This window comes from Triticum urartu, chromosome 2A (assembly GCF_056163025.1).
Source record: "Triticum urartu cultivar PI428250 chromosome 2A, HENAU_Tu73, whole genome shotgun sequence".
Taxonomy (NCBI): Eukaryota; Viridiplantae; Streptophyta; class Magnoliopsida; order Poales; family Poaceae; genus Triticum; species Triticum urartu.
In genome coordinates this window covers 745,560,420-745,574,301 of record NC_141874.1, presented here as the reverse complement: position 1 = coordinate 745,574,301, position 13,882 = coordinate 745,560,420, and the positions used below count along the sequence as shown (strand labels likewise).

The following is a 13,882-nucleotide window of genomic DNA, read 5'->3' as shown; positions in this document are numbered from 1 at the left end:
GGTACGGAAAAGATTGAATTTTTATCGATCTAGATTCTTTTGACAAATTGATGAGAACAAAAATAAGTATCGACTGGCAAAATGGGATGTAATTTGTAGACCAAAGGACCAGAGAGGCTTGGGAATTGAAAATTTGAAGATGAAAAATAGGTGTTTACTTAGCAAATGGTTGTACCGTTTATCGATAGAAAGAGATGGAGTTTGGGTTCAGATATTGCGTAACAAATATCTCTATGCCAAAACACTAGCCCAGGTTATGGCAAAACCGTCCGACTCATTGTTTTGAAAAGGGGTTATGAGGACGAAAGTAGCCGTCTTCAGCAGGACTAAATTTATCGTCGGGAATGGACGGGATACTATATTTTGGGAGGATACTTGGTTAGGCAATGCACCGCTGGCCTTGCAGTATCCATCCTTATACAACATTGCACAACGGAAAGAGGTTTCCGTTGCTACAGTGTTGGGTTCCATTCCGCTTAATATTCAGTTTAGGCGGTCTATTATAGGTGAGCGTTGGTATAGATGGTTACATCTTGTGCGTCGGTTAATGGAGGTTAACCTTTCGGATGTACCAGACACTTTGCAATGGAAGCTTTCCAGGTCAGGAGTCTTCTTGGTTAAATCCATGTACACGGATTTGATTAATACCGGGACTATCCTAAGGACGGTACATATTTGGAAAGTTAAAGTGCCCTTGAAGATAAAAGTATTTATGTGGTTTGTGCATAAGGGTGTCATTCTTACTAAAGATAACTTAACTAAGCGTAAGTGGGAAGGAAGTAAAAGATGTTGCTTTTGTGATCAAGATGAAACAATAAAACATTTATTTATCAAATGTCCGCTTGCTAAACTGCTTTGGAGAACTATTCACGTTACTTTCAACATAACTCCACCTCTCACGATATCACACTTGTTTGATAACTGGTTGGCTGGAGTGGAGCCAAAGTCCGCGGCACATATCCGAGTGGGAGCATGTGCATTACTTTGGTCTTTATGGAATTGTCGCAATGGCGTTGCCTTTAACAGACAAACCATTACCAACTTTTTGCAGGTCATCTTCAGAGCGTCTACTTGGATCCGTATGTGGTCATTACTCAGCCGTGCGGACCACAGGGAGCATATGGATATTGGGTGCAGCCGATGGGAGATGGTTGCACGGGATACATACAACCGGTTTGGATGGCAGTCCAATAATAGGATAGGCGTTTAGTCTCCTAGTCTTTATGGCGCCGGTTGTGATTTTTATTTTTCGCCGCTTGTGGCTTTTCTTTGTTTAGTAAGACCTTTGTTTCATGTTGAGACTTCTTGTTGGAACCTTCGGGAAACTTAATTTTAATAAATGGCTGTGTGCATCAAGAGATGCAGAGGCCGGGGTACGCCTCCTTTTTGAGAAAAAAAATCAGCGTGTGTAACCAAGTCGTAGCAAGCTTCAAGAACTCCAGTAAACACTGTGTGACATTAGGGACAAACACCGGAGCAAAAAAGGACAAATGCCAGATAGACACAGGAGCAAAAAATGGAAGTGCGGAGCTGAAATGGGTAATGACGAACATTGTTAGGATACAGTTGGCATTCACATAAATATGTCAACAAATGTTCAGATATATCGCTCTAACATCAGCATAGGCAATGATTGCATATCCATTGGTTCTGGGAGCTCGAATCTTTGGATCGAAGGCTTCATCTGTGGCTCATGCCATGACATAAGGTAAGACGTTGATATGTTTTACTTTCCTCTCACATGGACAAAAGAAGCATTTGTTGTACAAAACGGCTAACAGATCAGTCTGTTCAATTCTTTTTATCTCAGCTAGTGTTGGGAGTCCAGGTCACCAGTAGAGGGTTGGACCATGAGTCGGTGAAGAACATGACGGTGTGCATTCATTGGCATAAAAAATGGTGTTAGGATAAAAACGTGGGCTAATTCAAAGCCAGGCTCGGTAAACAAACTCACATTCATGTTGAATCACATCCCGTGACCAGCACTACTGCCTCCAAAACATTGACTGCCTCGGACATGGGACCACATACGTTCATCCAATGTATATAAACGTTATTCTGATTGCAGTTTTTCTCACTCTGTGTTATCTACACGCAGACTCCAGCTATCAACATCAGCGACATAAAATAAATTGGTATCTACGGCTCTTCAGCAATGCTAGTGGCCATGACTTTCAATTGCATCAATACATACCCCTGCAGTGGAATTCTTTTGCAGGAAGGGCAGTTGAGCTACAACAACGACGAGCAAGCCAACACGATTTATTGCAAGAGAATAGGCAGGGCACAACAACTAGTTTGATCGAGCGGTTGAGCTGCTTCTAAGATCTCTAGAACTGCCTACACTACAAGGTCGATGGCCCCGTGTATCATCCGCTGAGCCGTCTTGTGCCACGTAATGGACGGCGTCAGTCACTTATTGATCACGAAATCTTAAGTGACATAGATTATTGAGGGGGCCAAAAGAAAAGATTCTGCTTAAACTAATAACTAATGGTATTTCACATAATTTCTTTAGGGAGGGGGGCCTTGCAGTAGTACTAACACATATGTGTTTGAACTCCAACAAGCTGGCAGTAGTACTACCACCTACAACATTTTCATTTAGATAGAACAACGGATTTTATATTGCTTTGCATAGCAATGACCATGCCACCGTCTTGTTTCATGTCAGTGCCCTTGCATGGTCATCAAATGGAAACTGGTTTATGTTTGTTTGTACTAGACCATGGTTTGAAGTGAATAAATCAGCACTTCATGTGAACAACAAACCTTAGGCCAACTCCACCGCGTGATCCTATTCTGTCCGCCCCGTTCATTTGGGGTAAAACAGACAAACGAGACGGCCCAGCGCGCGGGCGCAAACGGACAAATGTCCGGATTCCGTCCGCTTTCGACCCATCCCCGGCCCAAACTTGCGCTCGGTTTGGGGTGAAATGGACGCGCACGGACGGCCTCGACGCACGCCCTTGTCCCCCCCCCCCCCCCCCGTGGCCCGCCTGTCGGGGACACTAGCAGTCCCTTCGCTCCCAACGCTTCACCCTCTTTCCCCGTCCCGCCCCGCCGCCAGCGCCGCCGCTATTCTCCGGCCGCCTCTTCACCGCGCAGCCCCCCCCCCCCCCCCGCCGTCCGTACCAAACCACGTCTCGACATGGCCGCCACCACGCCCGCGCTTCCGCCGTAGTTTTGGTCGTCGATCGGAGGAGGTTTGGCCCTTGCCGTCCTTGCCGGTGGCAGAGGGGACACGACTGCCGGCGTCGTACCACGGCGGCCGAGGCAGATTCCCACGAGAGCTCCAGAGCGGCCTGTAGCCGGCCGGCAACCACCCTGCTGCGTCGAGGTGATCATCGCGGCCTCTTCGCCACCACGAGCGCAAGGTGTTCGACCTTTTGCTAATAAAGGTATGGACAGTGGAGACAAGTTTTTCTACCATCACTTCCTTTGTTCATCGGACGATTCGTCATCGGATGATGACGATCTTGTGGTGGCTGCACTGGTCGTTCACGACCATATTCAACGGCAGCTTCCTCGGTACAGGGGCTCAGTCCCTGGCCGTGCTCCCAACCTGAACCGCAACAGGGAGAGAGGCCACGGCCCTGCTCTATGCAGATTACTTTGCCAATACCCCGCTCTTCAGGCCGGATAAATTTCGTCGCCGTTTTCGTATGGCCAGGCATGTGTTCAATCGTATCCGAGAGGGAGTGGTTTCTCATGACCCATACTTCGAGTGCAAGACGGATGCCCTTGGCAAGCTTGGATTCTCCTCCTACCAGAAATGCACCGCGGCCATCCGCATGCTTGCATATGGAATTCCAGGCGATCTGGTGGATGAGTATGTGCGTATGAGTGAGACAACATGTCTGATGTCAATGTACAAGTTTTGCCAGGCTGTGATCGAGGTCTTTGGCCCAGAGTACTTGAGGCAGCCAACTGCCGCTGATACAGAGAGATTGTTGGGGACCAACGCAGCTAGAGGCTTTCCAGGTATGCTTGGCAGCATAGATTGTATGCACTGGGAGTGGAAGAACTGTCCATTTGCTTGGCAGGGCCAGTACAAGGGGCATGTTAATGGGTGCACTGTCATATTAGAAGCGGTGGCATCACAAGATCTTTGGATATGGCATTCTTTCTTCGGCATGGCAGGTTCTCACAATGATATCAACGTGCTGCAGCGTTCTCCAGTCTTCGCGAGGCTTGCAGAAGGCCACTCCCCACCTGTCAACTTTGAGATCAACGGCCACCATTACAACAAGGGATACTATCTAGCAGATGGTATATATCCTTAGTGGTCAACTTTTGTGAAGACAATCTCGAAACCCCAAGGTGAGAAGAGAAAGAGATTTGCCCAAATGCAGGAGAGTGTTAGAAAGGATGTGAAACGTGCTTTTGGTGTGCTTTAATCCCGGTGGGGTATCGTTCGAAACCCTGCACTGTCATGGGATGAAAGGAAGCTTTGGGAGGTGATGACTGCTTGTGTGATCATGCACAACATGATCGTCAAGGACGAGCGTGATGAGAGTATCTTCGACCAAGGATTTGATTATCAAGGTGAAAATATTGAGCCCCTGCACCAAGATCCGGCCACATTTGAACAGTTTGCCCAATTCCACCGTGAGATGCGTGATTGGCACACTCATGTGAATCTTCAAAATGACTTGGTTGAGCACGTGTGGGATCACGTTGGCAACCAATAGATGTATTTGTCCATTTTATGTTCAGTCAAGACAATTTCGATTTGGTTGTAAAACTATTTTATTAAAGACAATTTCAATTGGGTTGTAAAACTATTTTAATTTTCAGACAAATATTTAGGTTCGAAACTAGTTTTAATGCAAATTTGGGCAATTCTTGGCCCTGACGGACAGGATGAGGCAAAAGGATGCGACCGCGCGCTGGGCGCACGGCCACCGCATCCCAGGACAGGCCCGGACACGGCCTCAAATCCCTACCCAAAGGAACAAAAACAGGACAAAACAGACGTCCGTTTGGGGTCGCGCGGTAGAGTTGGCCTTATATTCTTATCATACAGTGCTAATGAATTGGAAAAGTTCGAAAAAAGATGCGAGACAGAATGCTCAGGAAAGGATTGATTTTCCCCTGCTTTTCCTTTTTGTCTCGCGATACACACGCAGTCACACCGTCCATATTTTCTGCCCATGGCGAAGAATAAATAAAATCCCAAAAAATGAGAACTATTTGACAGAGACCTTTTATCTGATATGCAAAGGCCAGAAATCTTACGTGGCACCTTAGAACATCTTCAGCTTCCAGCACAGATACTGTGTACCTATCTAACCTATTAAGGGCATGTATAATGATTGATAAAATAATTTTATCTTAAATTTTGCATGTAATTTAGAGATGACAAAAAAAAATCTATAATGGGTCATCTCCTATCCTTATCTTCAACTAAATGATACCCCCGCGCGTTGCTACAGAACTTTGTGGTTTCCATGAACAGATTCAAGGAAAAGCATATATTGTACGAATGAATATTAAACAGCTTGAAATGCTGAACATTACAATTACATTTTAAATGTTGGTATTGGAGATCCAATGAAATATTCATATTTACGGTTCGTCATATCCGGCTTCACTTCTACGCGACGGCCCGGACTCATCTTATCCATTTTATGTTCGGGCTGACCCATTTCAAACGCAAACTTATGCCGGGTTTTGGTCGCGACGGACACCAAACGGACGTGCGCCTCGTCCGTGTCGAGGCCGCGTGGCAGGCGGTCACCTACCTCCCACCCACCCGCATCAATGCGCACGAGCGGGCGGCCTCACCTGTCATCCGAACATTGAAAGGTCGCCGTCCTTCTTGAAGTGGGAAGCGTGGACGAGTCGTCGTCCGCACTACCCCACGCCACCCCGCGGCCTCCTCGAAACCCGACAGCACCGAACCCAAACCCTAGCCCTCTCTTCTTCTCGAGCTCGCCGGCCGGCCACCTCGAAGCCATGGGCTTCTGGAGCCGCAAGAGGAAGCACGACCGTGAGGCCGGCTCCTCCTCGGGGCGCCGCCACGGCTCCGTGAAGGAGGAGCCCCTGTCACTTCCGCGCTCCTCCCGTCGAGCCACCCCGCCGGCCCCCTTCACCATCAACCCTAGGCTCGCCGGCGAGAGCGACCGGAAGTACCTCGCGGCGGACGTGTGCCGGCGGTACTGGAATACGAGGACGCCCGTCCCGTGGAGCGACGTCCACCTCCCCAACGGATGGCACCTCAGCGCCGACCGTGTGTCGATCCCGCTGGTGCCCGCTAGCGGCCGTGCGCGCCGCGATGAGATCGAGCGCCGCCGCCGCCTCCTCCCCGACGACCTGTACTACGACGACAGGTATGCCCCCGACTCCGTGAAAAAGGAGGAGCCCGCGTCACCTCCGCGCTCCTCCTGTCGAGCCCCCCCCCCCCCCCCCCCGCCGGCCCCCTTCACCATCAACCCTAGGCCCGCCGGCGAGCGCGACCAGAAGTACCTCGCGGCGGACGTGTGCCGGCGGTACTGGGATACGAGGACGCCCATCCCGTGGAGCGACGTCCACTTCCCCAACGGATGGCACCTCAGCGCCGACCGTGTGCCGATCCCGCCGGTGCCGGCTAGCGGCCATGCGCGCCGCGATGAGATCGAGCGCCGCAGTCGCCTCCTCCCCGACGACCTGCACTACGACGACAGGTACGCCCCCGACTCCGTGCTCTGGGACACATGGCTCCAGGACGAGCACGACACGCACCGCGCGTCCTACTTCGCCGGCACGGTGTTGGGGCCGCGGCGGCCACGTCGAGAGGTGCGGGGGCGTACGCGGGTGCGCGGCCTCACACCCACGCCGTCGCCTTCCCCGTCTCCATCACCACCTCCTCCTCCTCGCATGACCTCCTCGCATGACAGCGGAGGAGGAGGCCCGGCTCATGCAGCGTGTCATGGACGACTCCATGAACACGCACGACGAGCGCCAATGGCACGGCCTGGAGGAGGCGATGGCACTCTCTGCCGCCGGCGACGTCGCCTTTCCTGAGATGGAGATGGTGGCCGTCAAGAAGGAGGAGAGGACGGAGGAGGCGATGGAGGAGGAGCCGGTGGCCGCGTTCCACCCGGGTCTGGTGGGCCAGGGGTGGGGCTGGTCCTGCACTGCACCGGATATGGCCGCCGCCGTGGGCGTGAACTGGTGCGCCACTCCGCCGCGGTCACCGGAGCGGGAGGCGTCGCCACGGGAGGAGGTCGTGCAGGCACCTCCAGCCGTCCAGCCCGCCCCCATCTACCACGCACTGCCGGCCCACCTATGGACGCCACCGGCCTACGTGGACCTCGTCAGCGACGACGATGACCCCGGCGGCCACTGAAGACGGCGACGGCGACGACATCGACGGGCACGGGCAGAAGCGTGCTGGCGTGGCCGTTTTTTATTTTCTTTTTTATGTTTAATTATGTCAAGTTGGACATGAAACTGAGCCGTTTTGTAGCCGTGGCGATCCTAACTAAGTTTTATGTTTATTAAACTGCGTTTATTTATTTATTTTAGTCATTTTATTTATGTTTTCTGTTTTTTTTAAATCATGTCCAACGCGGACGTGATTTAGGGTGCGGCCGCGCGGTGGGCACACGTACGACCCAACGGATAAGACCGAACACGGGCGAACCCATCGGCGCCTCAAAGGGACAAAATTCGGCCAAACCGAACATCCGTTTAGGGTCGCACGGTGGAGTTGGCCTTAAAGCATCATGATAAGCACGTACGGCTGGGCAAGCAGCAGCTGGGTGCTCACAAAACGTTCTTTATGTGCTATCAACAGTCAATGTCTTCGGGACCGCGAACTCAACCGGCTAGCAACCAGAAGGGTCCTTGAGGATTTGCATTTTGCAGTGCTTTTCTCAAGAAAACATGTGTCGGTCTTGCTGAGTCGGCGTCTCGGTTTTCAGGCAGTTTTTCAACTCTGTTATCCATTTCCAAATATGATTGTAGCTATATCTCATTGTTGATTCTTGTATGTATGCCCAACCAAATTACAGTCTGCGATTAACCGGGGAAGCAGCGATTCGGTGCCCACAAATTTATTGTTCATCGGGCGTAGATGAGCCCGAGCTCAGAAATGACTTACGGATGAACCGGCCGCATGTTTGATTCTGATATGCATATGATGACCTATAGTGGGTCGCGGGCAAAACAACATAGCGTTGCACGCATACTGTACTATAGTGGCGCTGGCTAGCGAGCTCACGCTCACTGGCCTCTCTCGCCTGCGCCGACCCACCAAAACGCGAGCTATTGGCTCGCTCAGATGTTCTCCTCCCTCGCTCATTTGTTCATCAGTTGACTGGTAACTTTGCAAAATAATCATAAATCTGAAAAAAAATCATAAATTTAAAAAAATTCACGCGTTTAAACAAACACATTTTTGAGAAAAAAATATACAAAATATGGAAAACGTTTTTGAAATTTGAATAAATCAAATTTTGAAAAAGTTCACAAAACGAGGTCCACGAATATGAAAAACTTTCCGTTTCATGAAAAAAGTTTACGAATGAATTGAAAAGGTTTTCAAATTCTAAAAAAAACACAACATTGAGAAAAAAATGAATTTGAAAAAAGTTTACGCATTTGAAGAGAAATATGTAAAGAAAGCCTGAAACTGCCCCGATCCGATCAGCTGGCGCCATGTGTTTTGGACCATCTGGCCGATCGAGCAGCTGACATCGAGCTGAACAAAAGCCTGAAACTGCCCTGACGCGATCCTCTCCGGTTGCGGCGAGTGATCGAGCCATGCGGCAGAGAAGGGCGGGTGGGCTCCGCGGCCGGCCATATCGATCTGTCTGCCGTCGGCGACCCTCCATAGGAGTGTCAACTACTGCTGCATGCCTCCGCGAAATAGAGTGGTGCGCATGCGAGTGCCGGTGCAGGCGCAGGGACCTCATTAAATCATTGCCACATAGGCAAATTAATTGAGTTGGAGTTTATGATACTAGTACTCAAGTTACTCCCACTATGAGCAGTCTCAATGGCGGTAAAACGTGGAGTCAATTTTTTTTTGAAACCGAGGCAAAAGATTTGCCTCATCTATTAATTAAGAAGAGAATAGTGTTTATTACAAGCGACCCAAAACAACGTCATGGATTATTACTCTCGCGTCATGAGTGACCCTAGGCTTTTAGCCCCGGCGGTGACCCAAAGATTTGCCTCCGTCATGATGTTGTTGAGCAAAATGGTTGGTGGCGCGCTTTTGTTGCGGAAGACCCTTGCGATCCTTTCATTCCATACGGTCCATGAGACAAGCATGGTAAGCGAAGCCATGGCCTTCCTCTGAGTGATGCCCGCGCTGGCACGACTTTTTCATCACTTTTTTACGAAGCCTTCCAAGTGCCAAGAAGTGACGTCGAAGTTCTCAAGTCGTAATTTCTCTTTGACCAAGCCCCAAAGCCTCAATGTAAAACGACACTTGAAAAAAAGGTGCTCGCCACACTCTTGCACTCTGTTGCAAAGAGGACAAAGCCCACAATTTGTCCATCTCCGCTTGTCCAACCTATCGGCGGTCCAAATGCGATCTTGAATAGCCAACCATGCGAAGAACTTAACCTTTGGCGGCGTCCAAGCCTTCCACACCATCTGGTCCAAAGAGGAGAAGGTCATGCCAAGGAATTGCGCTTTGTAGGCAAAGGCCGCGGAATAGAGCTCATTTGTCGAATTTTTATGTTTCTACACAATGCCATCATTGGCACTCTCATCAAGCTGTATGCCATGCAGTAAACTCCAAAAGATGAAGAACTGTCGGGTGTGCTCGATGGATAGAGCGGTAGGAGGTTTGATCTTCAGGATCCATGCATTGTTTTGGAGGCCCTCACGCATCATCCAATTCTTTTTTGAGCATGCATCAAAGAAAATCTCCCTTATTACTGCACCTATATAAAACGTGGATTACTGCACCATTGACTCCACGTTTTATATAGGTGCAGTAATAAGGGAGATTTTCTTTAAAAAGGCTAGTGAGGAGAGGTACTTAAATTACTCACAAATAAATAAGCGATGGGAGTAGGATGAGTAGTTTACTACTACATACCTACTGCCATGCTCGCTTGTACTCGCAATGACGTCCAAGGCGTAAGCCTTCGATTCAGCGTTGGCCTCTCCATTAGGTGTTTTCATGATAGAAATCTTTCTCCCTTGGGTATCACCAATCTGGAAGAAAGCCATGACTAGCCAGGCGAAGGTGATGAGCTCCCCTCCCGTGTTGGCCAGTCGCGCCACGTGTAACTCTGCTCGAGACTTGCCAGCGGCGTAGAGAAGAATCCTCATCCACATGTGTACCATCTCCTCTATTGTTTCCTCGGTTGGCTGGAGATCATACTTGTCCATTTCCTTAGACAAATTGCTCACCATATATGGGCTCTGAAAATCTATCCACAGACCTGCAGTGCTGGTAGTGAGTGGCAGCATGGTAGGGTGGGCAACGAAAAGGTACATCATATAGTTGGATAGTTTACGGCATACCCGCACCATACTACCATAATCTTCTGCTGGTGCTACCATGTCTGAATCTAAAAGAAGGGAGTATTTATTCAAGAGTAACTCGGTCAGAACATGCATCTCCACGACAGTCCTAGCAAAAAATTGTTCAAAACCCTGCATCCTTTTTGCCAACATCGAGCCAACATTTGGCCACTCTCGAGTGGGCATCCCGCTGAGTTCATCATCTAAGACAATAATCTCCTTTGCAACACACGCCATGGTCATCTCATCAGCATCCATGTACCAGGTGTCTAACACTTTGCTCATCCAAAATATATTCACCTTCTCGCCACCAAAGAAACCAACGAACACCCTTATGACCACGGTCATCACTCGTTGACTGAATCTAGTCCCTCGGTTACCATTCATCCAACCTACAAGGTCGTACTGTCCGATTGAACTTGGCCTGGCCACCGCTGCTTCTTCTCCGACAAGCCAATGATATCATTGGAAAAAATAAACCAGGACAACTTCGCAAGCCTCTCCCACTTCCGGCGCTTCAACATCAACCACGTCCGTGGTGATGTCGTGGAATTAAGTATTATTGACCAAACTTCTATGAAAAATCCTCCGATAAATAGTGAATAGGTGATTGCAATGTCGACTTTGGCATACCCCTGTTTGTCTACAATTGCGTGGAAGAGCCCAAAAGCAACAACAATGGATAACTGAGAGATGTATCTGAATATCATGGCGCTCCTTGTTCTGAGTACAACAGCCTTTGTGTAGAGCTCGTCGTACACTAGGCCAAGCTGAAGCCTCCCTATCTTCACCGTTTGGTTGATGTCTCCTGGCGGGTAGAAGTTTGTCATACAGTAACCACGTGCTGAAAAGATGTGGAGGGCATATGACACTGACCTGAGAGCATCATAAACAGCCTTAGAATAGCCCTGAATAGCAGGATCCAGATGCAGAAAACTCCATGTTGTTAGGACCCGTGTTGAGCTCTCAAGGCCTTTAAGACTCCCACGCTTAAGACAGCATGTTCTTTCTCCATACTTGATAATTCCAGCAACAAACACAAGGACACCTGAAGTGAGAAACCCCAAGCTGTGTACGCTTCTGATGGATCTCCAGAAAACATAGAATGCTAGGACAACTTGCACCACCAGATTCAGCAAATGCCTCAGCCACAAGTTGTTGTCCTCCATGGAGAAGGCAGTAATGGTGTCCTGTCCACCAAGATGGATGAGGAGAAATGGTGCCCAAAAGAAAGCTAGGGGTTGGCTTCCCTTGTCAATGATGGTGGTGATGTTGTTCTCTCGTCGTGAGAGAAGGCCAAGGGCATAAACTGCTACCAAGTCTGCCCCCAAGAAAGCTAACCAAATGAGAACCCTTAGGAACCCACTGGACCTGCGGCGCCGAAGGTTTCCAGCAAACAAGAGGAACAATTGTAGTGTGAAGCTGAGAAGGACAAGTAGCTGAATTTCCCACTCATCGAAAAGTTTGATCAAAGTCCACATCATTTTGTCACATGCCGGCCACCTGATGCATGGCACAATGATAATTTCAGTGCGGACTTAATTTTGCAATATAAAGAACTATGTATATACTCATCAGTGACATAATTAATGTACATTTATCCAAAAAAAACACTGTAGACTAAATGAGATTTGTTTATATGAAACACGATTATTTGGGTTAATAATGTGAGAACGGTAACTAATAACACATACATTTATTGTATATTTGTTAAATTTATTAAGTAGCATAATATAATGAAAACTCCGTCTTTCCACATGCATGGTTACATATTGAGGTGTCATATATGTTTGCAATTTTTTTAATTCTGAGTGGATATATTTGGATGTATAGTTGAGATAAATAGGTCATCGTGGATCATCTACTTGGCTATATGTGGTTAGCTAGGATTCGTTCTCAGAAGGGTGGGATTAAACATTTGTGAGGCCGAAGATTGACTACTGTATAGAAGACTAGTTTATGACTTTTCTTTTTGAAAAGGAGGATCAATTACCCCCGGCCTCTGCATACTAGTTTATGACTGTCGTACGCACTGTTTTTCCGAAAAGAAATATAGATATAGAAGACCATACGTACCTTGGATCACTTTCCTCAATGCGGTTTCACAACGTCTAGTCGCACCCTTGGATAGTTAGGCGTGCCGCCTGAAGCCGCAGTGCTTGGATCGATGGTGAGGAATTAACTAGTCCCACGCTTTCGTCAATCTATGTACTCCCAGCTAGAGGAGAGGAGAGGAGAGCCTGAAGGTGTGAGGATGAACTGAGGCACTATAGATTCGAGACGTATGGCACTCTCATCGCTGGTGCCCTTTGTCGGATACGTTTCTTGCAGCTAGAGCAAAGGAGGAGGGGTCGATCGGTCGTGCTTTCCTGTAGCTAGGTCGCTCCCGTCGCCCAGCTCCAAGCCGGCCCGGTCGGCGACGCGTGGGCGCATTGCTGTTTTTCTCCTCCTTCTTTTGCGTCGCAGCCACAACAATATCTCTCGGGCAGACAGATCCTGCTTCTTCTAACAGATTAGCCGCTACGTTGTTATTCGCAAAAAATAAGCACTAATAAAGCCACGAAAGGGCAGCGGTACTGCTGCTACTACTCCCTCCGTTCCGAATTACTTGTCTTAGATTTGTCTAGATACGGAGATATCTAGACGATGTGGCTTTTAGAAGAGCGAAAGCTTGGTCATCTCATCGTATCATCGCACCAAGTGGCGACTAACGAACGAACGGCGGAAGGGACAACACGCGCATGCAGCCAGGCACGTTTATGAGAGCAGATATCCAGTGGTCCAGCCTCTATTTTTCCTCGACACAAACCAGAGGTCGCCGTTCATTCCTGGCGCACTTGTTAACGATCGTGCATGGCATGGCATGGCATGGGCGAGCAGTAGCTGTAGGTAAACAAACATGCATGGCGACGCCTCACCAACCAACCCTGTTTGTTTGCTTGGCTAAAGAAACTCTGTTTATGTTGCTAGTGCTCTGAGGATGGTTCGGTTCACGCACATGCAAAATGCAGAGTATGGTCAGCTCAAAGCTCACCGGAAGCTGCACGCGATCTAAAAGCTCTTATATTAGTTTACAGAGGAAGTACGTCGCAGATGGGCAGACTTAAATTAGGAAGTGCATGCGCATGATTACGGTGTCTCAACGCAGTAGCCGTTTGGAACAGCACACAAGTGCAAAACTTCCATCACAGTCTGCTCTCTTCAGGGACTGGAGACATTTTCAGACAAAGGCTTTCATGATGCACAACGATCACCACAGTTATAACTGCAGCATTTTCAGATGGCAACACGAAAGCTCTTCACACAAAAAGCTAACAACGATCGTGCAAATTATAACCTCGGCAAAAAAGGCACTAGTTAAGTTTTCTCGCCAACAATTCATCAATTCAGCCAGCAAACACATGGCATA

At 48.7% G+C, this 13,882-nt stretch overlaps 2 pseudogenes; one reads left to right on the top strand and one right to left on the bottom strand.

Moving 5' to 3' along the window:
* The first annotated feature begins 3,403 nt into the window (after positions 1–3,403).
* On the top strand, positions 3,404–4,694 carry LOC147987612 (uncharacterized; annotated as a pseudogene).
* A 5,293-nt stretch (positions 4,695–9,987) lies between these two features.
* Positions 9,988–11,954, bottom strand: LOC125538536 (uncharacterized; annotated as a pseudogene).
* Between the last annotated feature and the right edge of the window lie 1,928 nt (positions 11,955–13,882).